The sequence below is a fragment of the Cryptomeria japonica genome, chromosome 4 (assembly GCF_030272615.1).
Source record: "Cryptomeria japonica chromosome 4, Sugi_1.0, whole genome shotgun sequence".
In the NCBI taxonomy this organism is placed as follows: domain Eukaryota; kingdom Viridiplantae; phylum Streptophyta; class Pinopsida; order Cupressales; family Cupressaceae; genus Cryptomeria; species Cryptomeria japonica.
This window is the reverse complement of record NC_081408.1, coordinates 246,536,602-246,557,087: the sequence shown is the minus strand read 5'-3', so window position 1 is coordinate 246,557,087 and position 20,486 is coordinate 246,536,602. Positions and strand designations below refer to the sequence as shown.

At 35.2% G+C, this 20,486-nt stretch overlaps 1 pseudogene; it reads left to right on the top strand.

Moving 5' to 3' along the window:
• Nucleotides 1-8,212: 8,212 nt before the first annotated feature.
• Nucleotides 8,213-20,486, top strand: part of LOC131875062 (sirohydrochlorin ferrochelatase, chloroplastic-like) — a 57,335-nt pseudogene continuing 45,061 nt past the window's right edge.

Genomic DNA, 20,486 nt, shown 5'->3' with positions numbered 1-20,486 from the left:
AATGAGCATTGCCAAGTAAGACCTGAATTTGCTAATCTAGCTGAGAGTAAACTTGACACATGGAATGATTTTCTAGACATATGATGAAAGATGGATTAGGATAGCTATGAGAAATTATCATGATGAATTCCTTTGGTTGGAGCAAACTCGCCTCATTACAAAAGATGTAATGAAATTCATTATGGGTTTGAGTGATTCTAGAAGTATTCCAACTTTGAAATCCACCAAGAACAAATAAGTCATGGAACTAACTGGTGTGACATTCAACAAATGTTCTCTGGCAATTGATTCCATCCAAAATCTGGAGATTAAGTATTTATCAATGATGATTGAAAACAAGGTTTGTTTCACTAATAGGGAAAATTCTATTTCGGCCATGACGATCAATATGGCAATACACAAATGGCATAATTGAACAAATTTTTTGATCTCTATGAGATCTTATGTCAACAGTTCCTAGAGAATCTTGCACAATGAAGGAAGAAGAAGCATTATTTCAAATTTAGAACCGTAGCACTGTGTATTCTATTTTACTTTCTATAAGAGTTACTCAAATGAGGTAGGGTTTTCCGGTCTCTGAATACCCCTGTGGCTCATCAGATTGCAAATAGGTTAAAAAGGTTCGTCAATGATAATGCTAGAGAGGGAGCATTTGCATCCTTCTTCACCGTCCTTCAGGTGAAAATGCAGAGAAGGGATAGGATCCCAAAGGAGGTAATTGTCAAATACAAGAATGACATTATATTTGTACTCACAGCTAATAAATGCTTCATGGAGATTGTTGTGCTGAGAAAGGTTTGGATCCCTCTGTTCGGATATGAAGCTACTTAGGATATGCTTGAAGGTGTAGCACAAGTCCTATTATAGAGTTTGGTTGATGAGTCTCAAGAATGCTTGGTGAAAATAGATGAAAAGTCCTTGAAGGTCCACATGGAAAACACCCAGAAGGATCATGAAAAGGTTGTGAAGAAAGTTATTCAGGAGTCCTTGGATAAGGCTAAGTTGATTAAGGAAGATAATATTGAATTTAGATGTTTCAAAAGGCTTGCCAATGCATCTAGAGCATCTAAGGTTGCTCAGAAGGAGCTTCTCTCTTCTAGTTCCCCAAAGAAACTAGCATAAACCAAAAGAAAGACAACAGTTCTTGAATTTGAAGAACATGAAGATGCAGAGAAATACCAGATACATGTTTGAAAGTATAAAGGAAAGAAAGTCAAGATGTCACTCGATGCAGAGAGCCTGTGTGAAGCTCTGACTCAGGGTAAAAGTCCAAATGAGGTAGGCCATCTTTATTCTAAAGCAAATTTTGAGGGTCAAAATAGCATAATTAAAGTATTTTTGTTATATTGTGTGAAGTTTGAAGCAACAACTAATCAGTTTAGGAATGATATTCCAAAAGATCTATATGATAAATTGATTAGAATCAGACAAATTTATAGGGAAGAAGAACAATCCATTAAGGACCAAGTCTTTGAGTTATTTGGTTCCACACTTTCCCAAAATAACAAGGCTACTCTCATTGAAGCATGCAAAACCGAATTAAGAACCAAGAAGAGTTTAGGTAGTCTCATGTTAGGAGAAGCTAATGCTAAAGAAAAACTTCAAGGTGAAATCATGGAGACTGTAATGACATATGCTAATAACCTTGGTTTTTTCCCTCCTATTGACTCCCGTACTTCTATCGACATGCTTGAAAATGTGTCAATTAATCTTGTTAATACCCATATTGACAATACTGATGATAACCTAGTTGATGATTCATCTGCTATGGGTAATGATATGGACAATGTTATGGATATTCTTAGAATTTATGAGGTTCCTCCGATTAATTTTGAGTCTACTAAATGCAAAGAAATTGAAGATTTTGTTGATAAAGGTCATGTTGAGCAAGTGTCTGTTGAGCCTAAAATGAATGAATCTAAGACCAAGGTTTCATTGGTTGATAAGGTAGTTAATCCAGTTAAAGGGTCTAGTGAGTGTGTACATGGATTAGTGACAATAGTTGGTACTAGCTACGGTACTACTAAAGATACTTGGAAGAAACTATTTTATGTACCCTTAGTTATTCAACCTCTCACTTCTTCTATACAATATGTTAATTTTTCTAATATTGATTCAGTTGAGAAGCTTGAAATTAGAGAGGCGTCTCTTTCATATGCAAAACATGATTTTTGGAAAAAGGATAAGATTGTTGAGAATATGTTGGCATCACTCCACACTGCAATGCTAGAGTATCAGCTAGATCTGGACACCCCCAATGCAGATAAATGCAAAATGTTGATTAGTTCATTGAGCAGTCATGCTGAGAAACTGAGAGAAAAATACGAGAAAGATAGAGTAGATGACCAAGAGAAGTTGTTGCATGAATTCAAGGTTAAGTGTGAATCCGCTTATCATCATCTCACACAGCTCATTTCTCAAGGATAGTAGTATCTGGAAAAATATAGAATATAAATAAAAAATAAAGAAGATGCACATGTGGAAGACCAATTTGATAAATCAAAGGATGGAGAAGAAGAAGGTTCAAATGAGATTTTAAATGATCATGTCTAAGATAAGAAAATAGAAGAAACCACATACCAATACTCCTACCTATGTGCAGTGAAATGTGAATTTCAAAGGAATTGATTTAGCATTAAAAACAACTCAAAAATGCAAAACAATGCAATAATCAAGATTAGGCAAAATAGGTCAAACAAGCATATAATTTAACGAAATCAAACTATGTTAAGTCTCCCACTAAGTTCATTCTACCATTATGATCAATGGATGTGTGCTCTAATAAAATTTTGGTAGCATAATGATGCTCAAATGAAAAAGGAGTGAGAGATAAAAATTGTTAAAGGTTGGATATATAGGTTGAGGATGATAAAAGATGGGATGGTTGAGATTGGAGAATGAATATCTATGGTAGAGGATGGATTGGTCCTCTCTCCTCATGGGATGGTGCCAAGTGGTTCCATAAGGTGAGTTGAGAGAGAGATGCAAGATTGACAAGATGGATAGGGTACTCGAGGGGACAAGCACATGTGCTTATGTAAGGGGTCCATGTGTCTGATGTGATGGGAGGAGATTGTGTAGTGATTTGAAGTGGGTCAACTCCACTAAATTAGGATTAGGGAATGTGCAAATTACTAGTGGAAGGGTTAAGTGAAGATTAGGAGATAATAACAAGTGATTGAGGATGTGAATGTGAGGAGGTTAATTAAATAAATAGGATTTATTTATTTAATTGTTTGAATAAGGGGGACTAAATATGAGGGTAAATGATTAAAGGTAATTATTTACCTTAGGTTAGGACTTAGGAAAATTAAAAGAAAATGGATAATGCTAATTAAAAAATGGGATATTATTTAATTAAATTAGATAAGTGGGAATTAGACGACATAAGAGTAAATTGACCAAAAGTGGTCAATTTTAGGTGTTTGCACTACCTTGAGGAGACCTACAAGAGAACAAAATCTAGTTGCATGCATATCTTGCCAATATTTTGTTGTGTATTTTTTTTTGAGTATTGATGATGAACCTATCTCTTTTAGAAAGGCTTTTTCTTTGGAGTATAGTGAGTCTTGGATGAATGTCACACAAAGGAGATGATGACCTTAAAAAATTTTGACACCTAGGATCTTATTATTTTACATGAGGGAAGAAAGCCCATTGGTTGCAAAAATTTGATGTAAATGATAAGTTTGAATTGTATAAGGCCAAATTGGTGACCAAGGGTACTCTTAGAAAGATAGTACTGGCTTTAGTAAAATTTTATCTCTTGTTGCTAATGTGTCTTCTATTAAATCTTATTTTTATAAATTGTTGTATCTTATGATTTTGAGATTGAGATAATGTTAAAACTACTTTCTTAGATCAGAATTTGAGGAAATTTATATGTTATATTTTCATTTAACTTCTAATTATTAAAACCTCATACTGTAGCACCAAGGGTATATACCTTTTCTAGTGTTTTATACACCTTGTGTGTGTTATTGGCTACCAAAGGTCACATCACTATTTTTACATATCCACGTTAGAGTAAATTCAATTCCTTGATATCAACTCTAATTGATGAGCTTACTATAATTTTTATTCAACCTATTTTACATGATTTTCACATGATAAATTTCTTTATAATTATTACTTTATATGCTTATCTAACATAAAATTTTCATGTATTTTTTCCCTAACCTACAATTCATTTTATCCCATAGATGTAATCGATTTTAGGAGGGGGAGTATTCCATTGGTAACATCTCATGTTGAATTTCATGGATATTATAAGTACTTACAAATTATACTCATCTTTAGTATGTGACATGCTTAGCACCCATCAACTACCAAGTGAGGAAGATCATTTCCACTTTCCACATAGGTGTCATTTCTCCTATTTATCTTATGATTATTGACATTCAAAATGATTTTGTAGTTGTTCCTACTTACTCTACTAAAGCTACTCATTGTATATTGTTCCTTTGTGTTTACAAGTTCCTACAAAGAGTACAATATAAAACCAAAACTACATCATGACATATTAAAGGGTCCATTATTTTACATAGACTCCTTTGTACCTTTTTTTGTCTAAATATTTTACATGAATATTTGTGATTCTTACATATTTTGGAGATGCATGATAATTTTAGGATTTAAGTGCACCTCAAATTGGGGGAAACCTTTAATAGTGAAATTTGCACACCCATGTCATTTCCATTTCACTTTGTTCCCATTTTGAGGAGAGTGTCTTGATGCATTTACACATTCACAAATAGTGCAGTCTTGTGCAAAGGTAGGTCCCTTCTTGCATCTTATTTACTTATCCACTTATGCTTATCCCAATACATTTATTCATACCTTATCTATACCCACACATATTTTGATACATTCACCTAAATATTGCCTCAATTTCATACTTACTTATACACATATCACTATACATTTTTCTATTCACTCAATTTGACCATTTCCATGGGAACTATAATTTTATGATGCATGGTATAAAATTAAATAGATAATATATATATTAGAGTTCATTTTATATGTGAATATTATTATTATTATTATTATTATTTGAGTTTAAAGATCATAAAGTATATCTATAATTTAGAAAAAATTATAAAGACGATTGTTCATCAAAATGTCATCATTAATACATAAAGTTACTTCCAATACTATGAATATTATCAAAAGGAAATGAATAAAATCTTTAAAGATTTAATTAAATCAACTCTATATCTCATTTATTTATAATTCAAAACATATTTGAGTAATAGTAAGTTTAATACTTATCTATCAAAGCACTTGAAATGATCATTCTCACCCTAAGAAGATTACAATGGTCTTAACCCTCGTAGTTATGGCAAATTTTGAAGAATTTATGTAAAACGTAACATGTGCCTACTTGCACCATGCTTACACATCATAGTTGTGACCAATACAACCTCAAGTGTACTTTATACCTTGAGTTGGACACACTATGTGTGCCCCCTTCTTCAATGCCCGTAGTCCACCAAACAAATTTCTTTTTTGAGTGATCTCAATGTCCCTTTCAAAGTCTCACATGAATACTTTTTATAAGTTTGCCCCCTTCTCCAATGCCCATAGTCCACCAAACAAATTTATTTTTGAGTGATCTCCATGTCCCTTTCCAAGTCTCACATGAATGCTTTTTAGAAGCCCTAGGGGGTGTTTTTCAGATCACCACACCTTTTCACAAATGTTTTACTATTATTTAAATAAATATAATGATTATTATCCTTTTAAATGATTTATATAAATGATCTTTATTAATGTTCATTGTAACCAAATACACATAATTTCCTTTATTTTTCTATCTCCCTTCCAATTTGAATGGGTTATTTCATGGAAAAATAACATTATTTCACTTTGGGGAAAAGTCATGCAACGCATGGGGTTGACCACATGGTTGGGTATTTGACCTTCAAAATTTTATAATTCAAATTCATAATTTGATCAACTCCCACCCATTCCTTTCTTGCCAAGGGTTGACTTAAGGCATATTTTCTCAATTTATTGTTATATTATTGTATTAGAAAGGTATTCAATTGTATTCATTTCATATCCAAGGAATCTCATCATCTTCCCAACATTATTTGTATATTAAATTTGTATTTAAGGAAACACTTGGATTTGGTGCTCTAAAACAAATCTAGATTCTACAACCATCTTAGTAGTGTTTGTACAACTAAGACTTGTATTTTGGGTTGACCTAGGTGAACATGCCTCCTTACAATATTATAACAATTTTCTAAGGTATTCTTCAACACTTTCACTTTGGATAAAAGAAGTGAATGCAAATTAGACACACCAAGAATAAAAAGTGAGCAGACTACTAGATGATTCATCTGGTTGTAGGGTTTTCTGTGTGAGTGTAGATTTGACCCTTTATAGTGTAGATTGATAGTTTAGAAACTAGAACAAATTACATAATGCCACATTCCATTTCTAATCTTGAGATATATAGAGAATTAACAAAATTATTCATCTTCTTCCAATACAAAACTTAACACTTTCATTTATTGCACTTACTTTCTATACTTACAAATTTTTCTTTCTTATATCTATATATAATCTATCATTAAACTAATTTAAATTAATTGTTATTTATGTATATATCTAAATAACTTAAATAAAATTTTATTCAAGCACTTGTACAAATATATAGATCTATTCATTCACAAATATAAAAAAACTTATCAAATGTGTTTAAATGAGGAATTTAGGGAATGAATGAACGATTTTTAATAACGTCTACAAGGCCAAATCAAACTATGGGAACCAAGATTAACACAACCCCTCAATACAACAACCTTATAAAGTTTTCAAACTCCTCACAAGAACTAACCTTTTCCAATGAATTTCAATAAGGAAGTTAACACGTTTGTCCAACTTTGCCTTCTCAAACATAGTGCTTAGATACAATTTTCAAGGTGTCTTCATACCTGATACATATGTCTTTGTATGCCGAGCATTCCATGACAAATTGCCATTCTATCTCCACTACCCCCTTGTTGCAAAATTAACATATTCTCTTTTCCAACTCTTCTTTAGGTATCATCCACGTGCCCATCTTACATCTAAAATGATGTGAACTAGTCCTTAATTGAATTATCAACATTTTTGTTTTCTATTTAGTATATGTTCCTATATAAGATTTTTCCTCATGGTCCCATGTAGAGTTAAACTCCTAGATATAGTAAATTTTTTTACGTCCTTCTGTTTTGTCCATATGACGTTCCTAAAATTTCCTCTCATGAATTTTTTTTATTTCCTCGTTAATATTCAGACAATCATGCATATTGACATCCCACTTCTTCATCTATTTGTCATTCTATTTTATCCATGTGTCTTTCTTCTTGTTAGCTCTTTCTCTATACTTAACCTAGGCCAAGAGTGGTATCCCATACTTTAAACCTCCTTTAGGTAACTTAGCAATAGAACCATCATCGATGCTTCCAAAAGAACAATTCCAACCACTAAGATTTCATACAAAACAATAGTTTTAATTTTGAGACTACCAATGATTGGATGCTTTTGGATTCTTTCTATCTACCTTCATTTTTGCTGCCCCAAATTTCACATGGGTGTAAAGAATCACCAAAGTAACAAGCAAGCCAAAAGATGTTCTTTTGGTCTTCTAATCTCATAGCTCTTCATTTCTACATTTATTTTGCAAAGAGTATAACGCTTTCCACCCTCCTTGAATTCTTTTTGCTATGCAAGTTTATCAATTGAATTTGTTGTGGAAATCAAGCTCAAGATACTTTATTCCTCCACTACTTCCAAAAGGTTGTCTTCAAAGAGAACGTTAATTTGTTTCTTTCTTTTGAAAATTATTATTTTATTTTATAACATTCACTTGCATACCAACTTGTTGCCAAAAAGTTTCAATGTCTTTACATAACTAATCTCCACACAAAAATGCTGTTAGAATTTGCAGAACTAAACAGATTTTTATACAGTTTTCACCATTTCAATCCCCATAATCGACCTTCACAATGTTGTTAAAACTTAAAAAAATCCAACAAAAATGTATCCATTTTGTGTGGAGATAGCAGTTTTTGCGGTTAAAATGACATCTTCCGCATTTTAACAATTGAACACATAAGGATTTGCTAAACTAGTCTTTTATCTTTAACACATCAGAAATTTGAACGAATACTTTTGAAACCCGCTAACCCCAATAAAACTGATGATCTAAATTCAGATGATAGTGGAGAATGTTTATATTCTCAAGCCCACATTTGGACTGGCATATCTGGTATATTCCAAAGGAGCTTGTTCACATTTTGATTTTGACCTACACGTTTGGTTTATATCCAATTGATTTGAAAATTTAAATGCAGTTATTAATGTTGTAAATGCTTTCAGGAGATAGCAAAGCCAACAATAAAAGAAGCATTTGACTCGTGTGAATCAAGGTGCTGCCAGAGTTATTATAAGCCCTTACTTTCTATCTCCTGGACGCCACTGGAAACAGGTGTGACTTCACTTTTGGTTCTCTTTACAAATAATTTTGTTTTCTCTTTACAACTATTCTAGAGGTTATTTTTCCATGGAATAAGCACATCCATTGATGAAAAATTCACTACCTCTGCAGGGTATTTACTCATTAGTCTGTGTCCAATCCAAAAAAGAGATATCACTATAATCGGGAGTTAATGCAAAAAGCCTTGAGATGGAAGATGTAATTAAAAGGTATACCATCCTTGCAGGATATCCCAGCTTTGGCTGCAGAGGCAGCAAAGGAGCATCCCGGTATCCCATACATTGTCACAGCACCACTTGGTCTGCATGAACTAATGGTGGTAAGCAATGATTTAATAATTATAGCATATGCAATTTTCAGAATTTTTCTCTTTTGCTTTGTAAGCAGAAGTGTTATTTTGCATCCCCTTCCTTAGCTTGGTGTTTTGACAATATGAGTCACCATTTCTTATTTTTTTTATGTCTCTGTGTTCATCTGATTAACATTTCTACTAGAACTGAATACCATTTATGAAAGTTGTGCTAAAGACTGCCCCTTCTTGCATCTTCACTAACTGCTGTGAAGCTGGTCATCCTGAAAATTGCATCTTTTATGTGTCTCAAGTTCAACCATAAATGAAGATTGTAGCTTCAGTTCCTTTTAATTGTTTGTTATACATATCCAGATGCACACATGCCCCTTTAGAACAGTTTTGTCATGTTTACATTCGGCTTCATGGTCTCAAGATTTATATCCTAGAGGTGCAATATTCTCTTACTTTGTCGTTTTTCCTTGTTAGATTGTTCTTTGTTTCTGGTGAGTTGGTATAGAATAAACTTGCTCTTTATAGCCTAATTTTTTCGCATCATTCTCTAGGGAATGTTTTTCCGTTTTCTTGATTTTTGTATGGAATCTATCAAACCACTCTCGTGACTCAGTTTTACTCTATAATTCATCATATTGTTGACAACTACATTAGTCATCAGAAATGAATAATGTAATGTCCCCTCCTGGGACTTGACCAAATCTGCCCAAAATTCTTCAGTTAGAATTTAAATAATGCTTGGAAATGGAAGTTGTATCTCAGTATTCTAATATAGGGCCTGCAAACAGGTTTGTTTCACAAAATAAATAAACACATAACACCAATATTGTACAATTATAGTTCAGATTTACTGCTGCGACATACATATTGATTTCCCTCTTGAAATTCCATTCAACCAACTCATCATCATTAGGGAGTACCAGTTGGTTGACCATACAAGGCGCCTCGAGCTGTTCCACCCAGTCCAGGAGTATGGAGTAGCAACCTCCATTCTTGTCTCCCAGCCTCACTTGGGGTGTCTCTACCAGCGTGGCTTCCTAGCTACTTGCAACCCTTCGTATCTACTATGTCTCACCTCCAAAATGAGATGATTGATTGGATGAGAAATTTAGGGGAATCTTAATAACCAGTCTATTATGCAGAATCATAGTTAGAACAATAATAAACATAGAAAGGGATATAACAATATTCATATGTTATTTATACATTATTCTACATCTTATTAAATGAAAGATCAGTAAAATCATAGATGAAAAAATCCTCCAAAAATCGGCAAAATCGCGATTTATTGGGAGTCTATATTACAAACGATTAAATCTTCCAAAAAATCGCGAAGTATTTTTTGGAAAAATTGCAATGTTTAAATAGAATAAATCACAATAAAATTGCGTGAAATGGAACAAAAAATCGTGAATAAAAAAGCGATGCCGTTTTTTTTACACAACCCTAAAAACCGAGTTTGTTTTTATTTTTTAACGAAAACGATTTCGGCAATTTCGTTTTCTCTAGAATGACAGCCGATGGAATTTGTGGATTGAGTGTGGATTCGAGGGATCATTATCTATCGACAGGAGTTTGTGTATATTCGACGGGATCAATGATTTAATTTTCTACCTGGTAATGAGTTTGTGGATATTCGATGGGATCGATGATTTTAATTCTCTTTTGGCTGTCCCAAAAGAACATGAAAGGATTAGGAGATATTTAGCCAATATAGGTCTTCGATATATGTGTATCTCTATTGTAAGTGACTCCTGAATATAAATGCAAAATTTTCATTGGCATGTTCCCTGATGCGTTCTAGTTTACTTCCTTAAGAGATGCACCAATGTTCTATTAACTACTGCGGTTTAACCATCTATTGCACATGTAAAGAGGCATACCTCTTCAACTTGGCCTCAATTCCTTCCTCCAAAAAACCTTGACTCTCAATCTCTAAAACAATGGATTTAGGAGAACTATAATTTACCCAAACAGAAGAGAATTTAAGGTTTTCTTGGATGGAATTTGTGTTCATATCTTATTACACCAATCACACATTTCTAAAATGATTGCTTTATAATTGGCTGATGTATTGCTAACTATGTATTTGAGTCAAACTATGGTTTCTATATGATGGAAATCAGTAATATGTTAATATGTTCTATAAATTTAATGTATGTGTGTTTTTTTTGAATATTTTAACAAATTATATATTTTCAAATGTTCAATAAATTTGCCGATTTATTGCGATTTTTTCCCGATTCCCGATTTAAAAAAAAATTTGGGCCAAAATATTTATTGTCGATTAAGAGTTTTTCATCTTTGAGTAAAATAACAGACCAATCATTATGCATTATATTTCATACCACTCTGTTAAATAATTATAAATTCTGCTGGTCAATATATGTTTTTTCAGTTCTGCAGATTGTTTTCAGATCTACTGCCGGATGATTGCTTCTTCAATGCCCCCTTGATAGATGCTTGTAATGGATACGTGTACCTTCCATCGATGGTGAACAATCATGTCTCCTTATGCGGTTACAACTTCTTGAAAGAGGAGTGACTCTTCCTTGTATGACTGTTCCCTTTCATAACTAAAAACTGTCTTATAAATTGCTGATTTAACACTTTGAAACGCTTCTTATCATTAGTCAAATCGCACCTTACTATTCTTAATACTTATTGCTGCTTGGGGGAATTGCTGCCATTAGGAGGGACAATCAGATATTATTCAAGGTGTAACAATTTTTAAGGCATGAACTGTAATTATCATTATCACTATTTGATTATTGATGCCTTCATTCCTACGATGTTTCGCTGCCTTTATTAATATTGGGATTGCTGATTACGACTGAGTGAAGAGTGCCCTAGGATCATGAAATTGTGAAGTCTTACTGGCATAAGACAATTTCATAGTTTGATCTGTTGTTTCATTTATTGCTGGGAATGGGTCATGACAAATAATGTATGTTTAAGGTAATAATAATAATGTATGCAAGTTTATGTTGAAGTGCAAACACTTTTTCAACTAAATGTGATATTTGGGTTTGAACAATTGCATGTGTAGCAGATTTCTAGGTTGGGCAAGTTGATCACTAAGAGAATCCAATTATCTCAAAGGCCTCTGCTAAAACCGATAAAATTAGTAACTTTATGTAGAATTTGGTATTACTAGAAGTTACTTGAAAAACTCTGCGAGTTTTTTAAAAACTCGCGAGTACTCGCGGGTCGAAATTGGCCGCGAGTGACTCCAAAACTCGTGAATGAGTTTTGCCTTGACTCGCCGTGATTTTAACTGCCAATACTTGCCTGAAAATCGTGCATTTCGGGGATAAAAACGACAGTTTAAATTTTTTTTTCACTTAAACAAAAAACCTAAAAGATTTTAATCATTCCCTCCCCCCGCGCGACAATATTTCCAGCATTTTTGGACGTGAAATAAACCTGTGCGACTGTGTGCGATTATTCCTTCCTGCTGCGCGACGATGTTTCTGACTTTTTTGGATGCGAAATAAACCTGCACGATAGTATACGATTTCATAGTTTTTGGTCCTCATCGATCAAGTAAGGTTTTGAGTCTTCACTCTTTTGAGTCTTCGATTTAGGTTTTTAGCAAATAGCAAGCATATTTCAATAAAAAATTAACAGTTATTTATTTATTTACTTTATGCGCAGTTAACGGAATAAGCACTTACATTTCTTAAGTGTTGAAATAAAAAGTTAAAACCATCCATACGATTTTAAATTTTAATATTGAATGGCATATTATATTCATCAAACAATATATTGAGAAAGTAATTTGCAACATAAAATCCCAATTTGTTATAAAATTATTAACCAAATAATAATTATTAACTTAGAAAATTTAGTCTCAGAAGTTAGAACGTAGTTTTAATTTTTAAATATAGGCACAAGAGGCTTCTTTTAGGTTGAAAAAATAAAATAAAACATGGCGATTAAAACTCAACAGCAGATTTATTTTTGTGAAAATTATAATTTATAATCTGTGATTCTGTATTTAATAAATACAGATTATAAATTATAATAAAATACAGAATATAAATTATAATCAAACAGTTAATATTGATTCTGTGATTGTAAATTAAATAGTTAACAGTCAATAATTTATGATCAATTTTTTTTTTTTTATAATTAAACAGTTAACAGTCAATATTTAGATCTTCATTGTGTGATAAGTTTATGATCAAATTTTTTATTTTCCCTAAATGTCTTCTCTCTCTTTTGCTAGGTTATCTTCCTATTTTTTTGAAAGAAAATGGCTTTTGAGGGTAGAGGTGGTGGCAGGAAGAGAGACCCCTGTTGGAAACATGCGACACCAGGTCCAACACGTGGAGAAGTCATTTGTATCCATTGCACTAAGCTTATGAAAGGTGGCATTAATCGACTCAAATATCACCTTGCAAAGATTGAATGCTGAGATATCAGACCATGTGCTAAATGTCCTGAAGAGGCTACAAGGGATGCAATAGCAACGCTTGAAGCATATGATCAAAGGAAGGCAACAAAAAAGAGAGCAGCAGAGGCAATGGCAACCCCAAGGGCAGATTTGAGTTCTTTAGGGTCACATACTGATACAGATGTGGGGGCATCAAGTTCTTCCTTTGGGCCATGGATACGAGGAACGAGAAGTGTGGGCAGCCATATGGAAAACTACTTTGTTCCACGTAACACTCCTGGTGCATAACCTGGATTGCAAGGCACTGCATGGAATAAAGAGGCTCACCAACAGGCAAAGGTGGCATGTGCTAGATTTTGGATCTACAATGATATTCTGTTCAATGTTGTTTCAGTCCATATTGGGACCATTTGATCACCGCATTGATTGTGGCAAGTAAGGGGTTCAAGTCCCCAAGTTGTTATGAGATGAGTGGGCCGTTATTGCAGGATGAGGTCCAAAACATTCATGCATTAGTGGAAGAGCAAAGGAGTATTTGGGAAAAGAATGGCTGCACCATTCTTTTTGATGGGTGGACGGATGGTAGGAATAGGACACTCATTAACTTTCTAGTTGCTTTAGGGGGACAGTTAGTATTTTTAAAATCAATTGATGCCTCTAATGAAGTGAAGAATGCAGAGACCTTGTGCAACATGTTGGATGAGGTGGTGATGGATGTGGGAGTGCAGAATGTCATCTAGGTTGTGACTGATAATGCAGCTGCATATGTGGCAGTCGGCAAACTTCTAATGGCTAGGCATCTGACATTATTTTGGAGCCCTTGTGCTACCCATTGTCTTGACTTGCTCCTTGAAGACATAGGGAAACTAAGTTGGGTGAAGAAAGTGGTTGAAGATGGAAGGAATATCACCAAATACATCTACAATCACACATGAGTCCTGAATCTTATGAGAGAGCACACTGATGGTAAGGATGTTGTGCGATCAGGGGTCACACACTTTGCTACCAATTTCCTCACCTTGCAAAGCATACTTGCTGCATTGCCCAACTTGAAGCGGATGTTCGTGAGTGAAAGATGGTTGGGGAGTCCTTATGCTATGAAGCTTGAAGCAGAGAAGGTTGTGGTTGCCATTTTTGATTCTAATTTTGCCAAGATGGTGGACGAGATCATCAATGTAAGTTTTGCAACTTTAATTGATGATTTATTATTTAATTTTCTAATATTACAATATGCTGATTTTGTTAAATTTTTTTATATCTAGGTGTCGGAACCGCTGGTGAGGGTTCTACGAATGGTGGATGGGGATCATAACTCCATGGGGTATCTATATGAGGCCATGGATAAGGCCAAAGAGGCGATTCAACACTTGTATGGGTCAAACAAGACCAAGTATGAACCCATATGGTGCATAATTGATCGAAGGTTGAACCATCAACTCCACCAACATATTCATGCTGCTGCCTACTACTTGAATCCCAAGTTTTTCTACTCCCCGAGTTTCAGAGTAGATGCAGAGGTTAAATTTGGCCTCGACACATGCATTCGGAGATTAGTTGATGATGAGAACCTTCGAGACCTGATACTTGATGAGTTGCAGAGCTATAAGAAGGCCACAGGGCCATTGTTTTCTTCACCTGATTGCAAACATAGGGGAGACACCCTACAACCAGGTAAAAAAAACATATGTTTAATTTTATTTTACCATTTACTTCTCTCTTTAAGATTATTAAAATCTTTGTAGGTTATAAATGACATTTTTTATCCTTGCAGATTTGTGGTGGGAAGATTATGGTGCCACAATGCCTAATCTTCAAAAGCTTGCCATCCGCATATTATCGCAGCCTTGTAGTGCTTCTGGATGTGAGTGCAACTGGAGTGTTTTTGAGGCCATCCACACAAAAAAGCGCAATAGGTTGACTCAACAACGCTTGAATGATCTTGTCTATGTGCGGTACAACCTTTGATTGCATGAGAAGAAGGTGAAAGGGCAAGATTGACATGAGGCACTTGACTTGGATGACATTGATCCATATTTAGCAGAATGGGTTGTTGCTCCCGATGATGTTGATAATGATTTGGATCCATTCCTTACTAATGAGCAGGTAGATGAGTTGGAGAGGGCGGGAGAGGAATGGGATGCGGAAGTGGCAGCACGTGACGAGGAGGAGTGCGAGGTTGATCATGCAGCAGAGGTACCTATTGAGGCACCTATTGAGGATGTTGCCATTACTTCAACACCACCCCCCCAATGACAACAATCTGTTTTGAGTTTTAGTCGTACTAGGCGCAATTTATGATTTCTCATTTTCATTGATACCAAAACTTGAACTTGATATGTAATCAAAATTTCAGAGTTTGTTGTTTTGTGGTCTATAACTCTATGTCACTATGATACATTGATATGTATTGAACTCTTATTCACATGTTGCACTTGTTTTAGGTTTATGCTATGTATTTAACTTAGACTTTGATTTATGTATCATGGAAATCAATATATGTTATACAAATTTGGTGTAAATGTGTGTTTTTGAATAATATATTTTAAAAAAATGTATTTTCAAATGTTCGATAAAGTTACCGAGTATTGCCGAGTTTTGGTGAGTCTCGAGTTTTTAAAAAAATTTGGGCTTGCCGAGTCTGAGTTTTTCAACTATGACTGGAACCTTACTTCTTGAAACCTGTTTTTGAAGAAGATAGAAATGGCATTTAAGATGAATGATAATTCTGAACTGAAAAGGAATCGAGATTGTTACTAACATATATTTAGTGATGCCCATATCCTGTTCTGAAATGTCTCCTTTTATTCTCTTTTGATGGAATTTAGATTACAGAACTGCCTTATAAAACTGCTTAGTGTGTTTCATCTCACTATTCCTAAGTTGCTGGTTTCATTATGGGGGTGGGTATGGGTAAGGGGTTTTGGTAGGCGAATATGACAATTTTTTTTCTAGTGGGTACAATATGGCTGGGTACGGCTGATATAATTTCACCCTTAAGTGATAAAATTGTGAAAATGGCATGCGTCATGAAGGTTTGTCACATAAGAAACTATTGAACACACGACATGACAGAGAGGGGGGTGAATCAGTCTGAAACTTCAAAATAGATTAATTATAAACAATATCAAATAACATAGCAGCAACATATCAATCATCAACACATGAACACCAAATTTACGTGGAAAACCCAAACTGGGAAAAACCATGGTGAGAATTTAACTCACAATAGGAATATGAATAATTACAATGTTTTAGGCTCACTGCCAAGGAGAAGCAACACCTGATGGACTTGCAAGGTTAAGGCACATTGCCTTAGGGTTAGATACAAGGACTTGCACAACTAAGGCTTTAGGGCAAGATATAATCTGCTGTTGAAGGACTCACTGTCAATCAACAACGAAGGAAATGTTAATTTTAGATCAGACTGTTAGATATAGATACTGATAGCAATAATAGAGCATCAAAATAATGAACACAAGGAACACCAAAAATACCCTAGGAAAACCTCCCTCTTGGAGATGAAAAACCCAGCAATAATCTCAGATCTTATTATGCAATAATCAGTAGGTGTCTTTACAAACTTGATTCAACACTTGAAGAATTTAGAACAGTAGCATATGCATAGATGAAACCAAACTAGGGCACAATAGTACAATGTACTTATTCGCTGATCAAGAAAGACAACTCATAAAAACCATTCGCTGATAACCGAGTGTTTGTTGCCTCTGAATGGATTCGCTGTCCCTTGGAATTAGTTCACTGCCCTTGGAATGAAGTTTGCTGACCTTGATTGATATTCGCTGATCACTGCTGGTGTAAGATCGCTGTGTAATGTAATGTATGTTATGCATGATGGATGCTTTGAATATATATGTGCCTTAGCCTTCCAATACACCCTAGGTCGGCCTTCAAGGAGAGCAATTTAATTACAATATAATATCTTAAGTTTGGTGCCCAATATAGGGTCAGTCCCACACATGACAAGTTACATTGTGTTTATTGCATATAAGGTGTGACTAAGGCCAAGGGCCAATTAGTCACATACACGTCCTAGGTCAGTCCTAGAAGGGATCCGACCTAGGTATTACATCAACAAGAAATAGTAGAACTAAAACTGAGAAGGATCTCCTGAACATGAAATTGTCCTTGAACAATTGGATCAAGCGACCAACATCATGGCAAACATCTCTGATAAGCACCACTGTCTCATTGAATATCTCATTGAATATATCACCTTCAAAGCTCTGACTTTTGCACTTCTGCAATCTCAAATCTGCTTGCACATCACTCACATACTCTTCTCATCAATTAAAACTCAATCCATCATAACAAATTCTCCAACCATACTCCTTAAATATGAGATAGATCATTGAAAACTTAATTTAGGGTCGGCCAAGAACAAAATAAACATTATTACACAGATAAGCCACTTGGACCAAAAATGCTCAAAGCGGTCCACTCCAAGAGAAAGAGGGAACCCAAATACATTACAATACAATGAATACATTCTTCCAAGACGAATCCAATGATCTGCACATGATAACACATCCTCCAAAGTCATTATCAAACATAACGTGTAGACATATCAATTGGTCGGCCAAAGAACATCGTCTGATGCCTAATATCTCATGCGGATCTTCACATGCCATGGTGAGGCCCATAACAACTCCTTAATACATCCTTCAATGCATATTCGGACCAAAGGAATATGATCCAATCAGGATAAACCAAACGGACACACCGAACCATAACACAACTGGATATTCCGAACATAAACAACAAAGTTGTCTTGTGTAACAAAGAATCCACCATAGAAGCATATGGATAATACTACACGAGCCATAAAATCACATCCACTAAACCACAACGCAATTTGCAACATATCCAAAAGTCACCAAAGAGTTTCTGGACCAATTTGATAGACACACTTACCACCAGAGAACAAAAATAACTACCCAAATCAAAATACCACAACCAACACTAGAATACCAAACTAAATCTGCAACACAAAACACAACTGCAATAACTAGGAGCATATTTGGATCAGAATCCATCCACATAACTAGGTCAAATATCAATGACAACCATACAAGTTCATACTTCCAACAATCTCCCCATTTGTCATTGATGACAACACTTGAATATTCGAACAAATCTCACAACTCTCTCCACAAATCTCACAACAACTCTCTCCCCCTTTGACATCAATGACAAAGGGGGAGAGAGTAGTTGTGAGATTTGCATGACGTATTGACCAACACATACCACTGCTCCCCCTAAGAGCTAAACAACATCAATCAAGGAGATAAAGGATAAGCATTGAAATCTCCCCTTGGAAAGATGCACCACTATCTATAATGCATCTAGTTAGAGAAAGGCGGGGAAATTATCCCTAGTTTCTGCTGGAGAAACTCAAAAGTATCTTTCGCCAATACCTTAGTGAAAATCTCTATTATTTGTTCTTTTGTATAAATGTATTCCAGTCTGACTTCTTTTTTTGCAACTTTCTCTCTTATGAAATGATATCTGACTGAGATATGTTTAGTTATTGAATGCATTACCAGATTCTTTGAATTGCCTATAGCATTGGTATTATCACACATAATAGTAATAGCTTCATCATATACCACATTGATATCTTTGAGAGTCCGCTTCATCCACATAACTTGAGTACAACAAGATGATGCTGCCAAAATGTATTATGCTTCTATAGTAGATAATGATACAGAGTCTTGTTTTTTACTTAACCATGAAACCAATCTATCTTCCAAAATGAATACACCACCACTAGTACTTTTTTTGTCATCAATGCTTCTGACATGAAATCTCCATGCTTCTTGTACCAAAGACCAAAATCTTGAGTCCCTTTCAAGTACTTGAATATCCTCTTCACTGCTTGTTCATGTGATTGCTTCGGATCAGCCTAAAATTTTGCAACTAAACATACAGCTTGCATAATATCCGTTTTAGAGGAAGTTAGATATAATAGTCCTCCAATCATAGATCTGTACTTTTTCTGATCAACATCCAGTGATGTATCATCTTTGCTCAATTTACAACCAATAGTTAAAGGGGTAGTAACTGGTTTACAATTCTCCATAGTAAACTTCTTTAACATCTCTTTAACTGTAATGTCCCCTATTTGTAGGTTGTCAATTCCCAAAGGGAAACATACATTACTATTTATCATGCTACATTAATTGTCATATTAAATAACTAGGTTGCTCATAGTACAGTAGTCTTGGATGGGAGACTTGCTTGTCTAAGGCGCAATGATACTGTTGTCATTTTATGACACCCTTGGTCCATCAATGAGAACCGATCAGAGATATGTTCCATGGACTAGTGCTGCCCCAGTTGATCAAGGAGAAAACCAATGGAGGTGTGAAGTGTTTAAGTGTTGTCTTGTCAGAAGGAAGGTTCCCAAGTCTTCTCTTCCCTGGAACTCCGTAACTCCGAAACCCCGAAGCTCTCAAGTTCCTAAGTCTTCCATTCCTTGGAACTCCGTAACTCTGGAACTTCCCAAGTTCCCAAGTCTTCTCTTCCTCGGAACTCCGTAACTCTGGAACCTCGAAGTTCCCAAGTTCCTAAGTCTTCCATTCCTTGGAACCCCATAAGAGATTCCCGAAGTTCTGAAGTTCCTAAGTCTTCCATTCCTCGGAACTCTGTAACTCCGGAACCTCGAAGTTCCCAAGTTCCTAAGTCTTCCATTCCTTGGAACCCCGTAAGAGATTCCCGAAGTTCCGAAGTTCCTAAGTCTTCCATTCCTCGGAACTCTGTAACTCCGGAACCCCGAAGTTCCCAAGTTCCCAAGTCATCTCTTCCCTGGAACTCCGTAACTCCAGAACCCCGAAGTTCCCAAGTTCCTAAGTCTTCCCTTCCCCGGAACTCCATAACTCTGGAACTCCGAAGTTCCTAAGTTCCTAAGTCTTCCCTTTCCCAGAACTCTGTAACTTCAGAACCCCAAAGTTCCCAATTTCCCAAGCCTTTGCCTTTCCTTGACCTTGGGACTTTCGAATCCCGTGACCCCAAAGTTTCCAACTTTTGACTTCCGACAGCTTGCAACACTTCTAGATGGCGTGATCAACACTCAAAGCTCTTAATGCTCCACCAACTCTTGCGACTTGTACACTTTCTTTTGTGGAGCTACAGGGGAGCATTTAATGATTTTTGCAGGATTTCCATCAGGTGGAGTACAAGGACATGCTTATTTATGGTTACTTGTTGACCTTCATGTCATGCCTACATGCTCTGACTTTGGAATGTCAGGCAATCCACCTTCTAGAAGT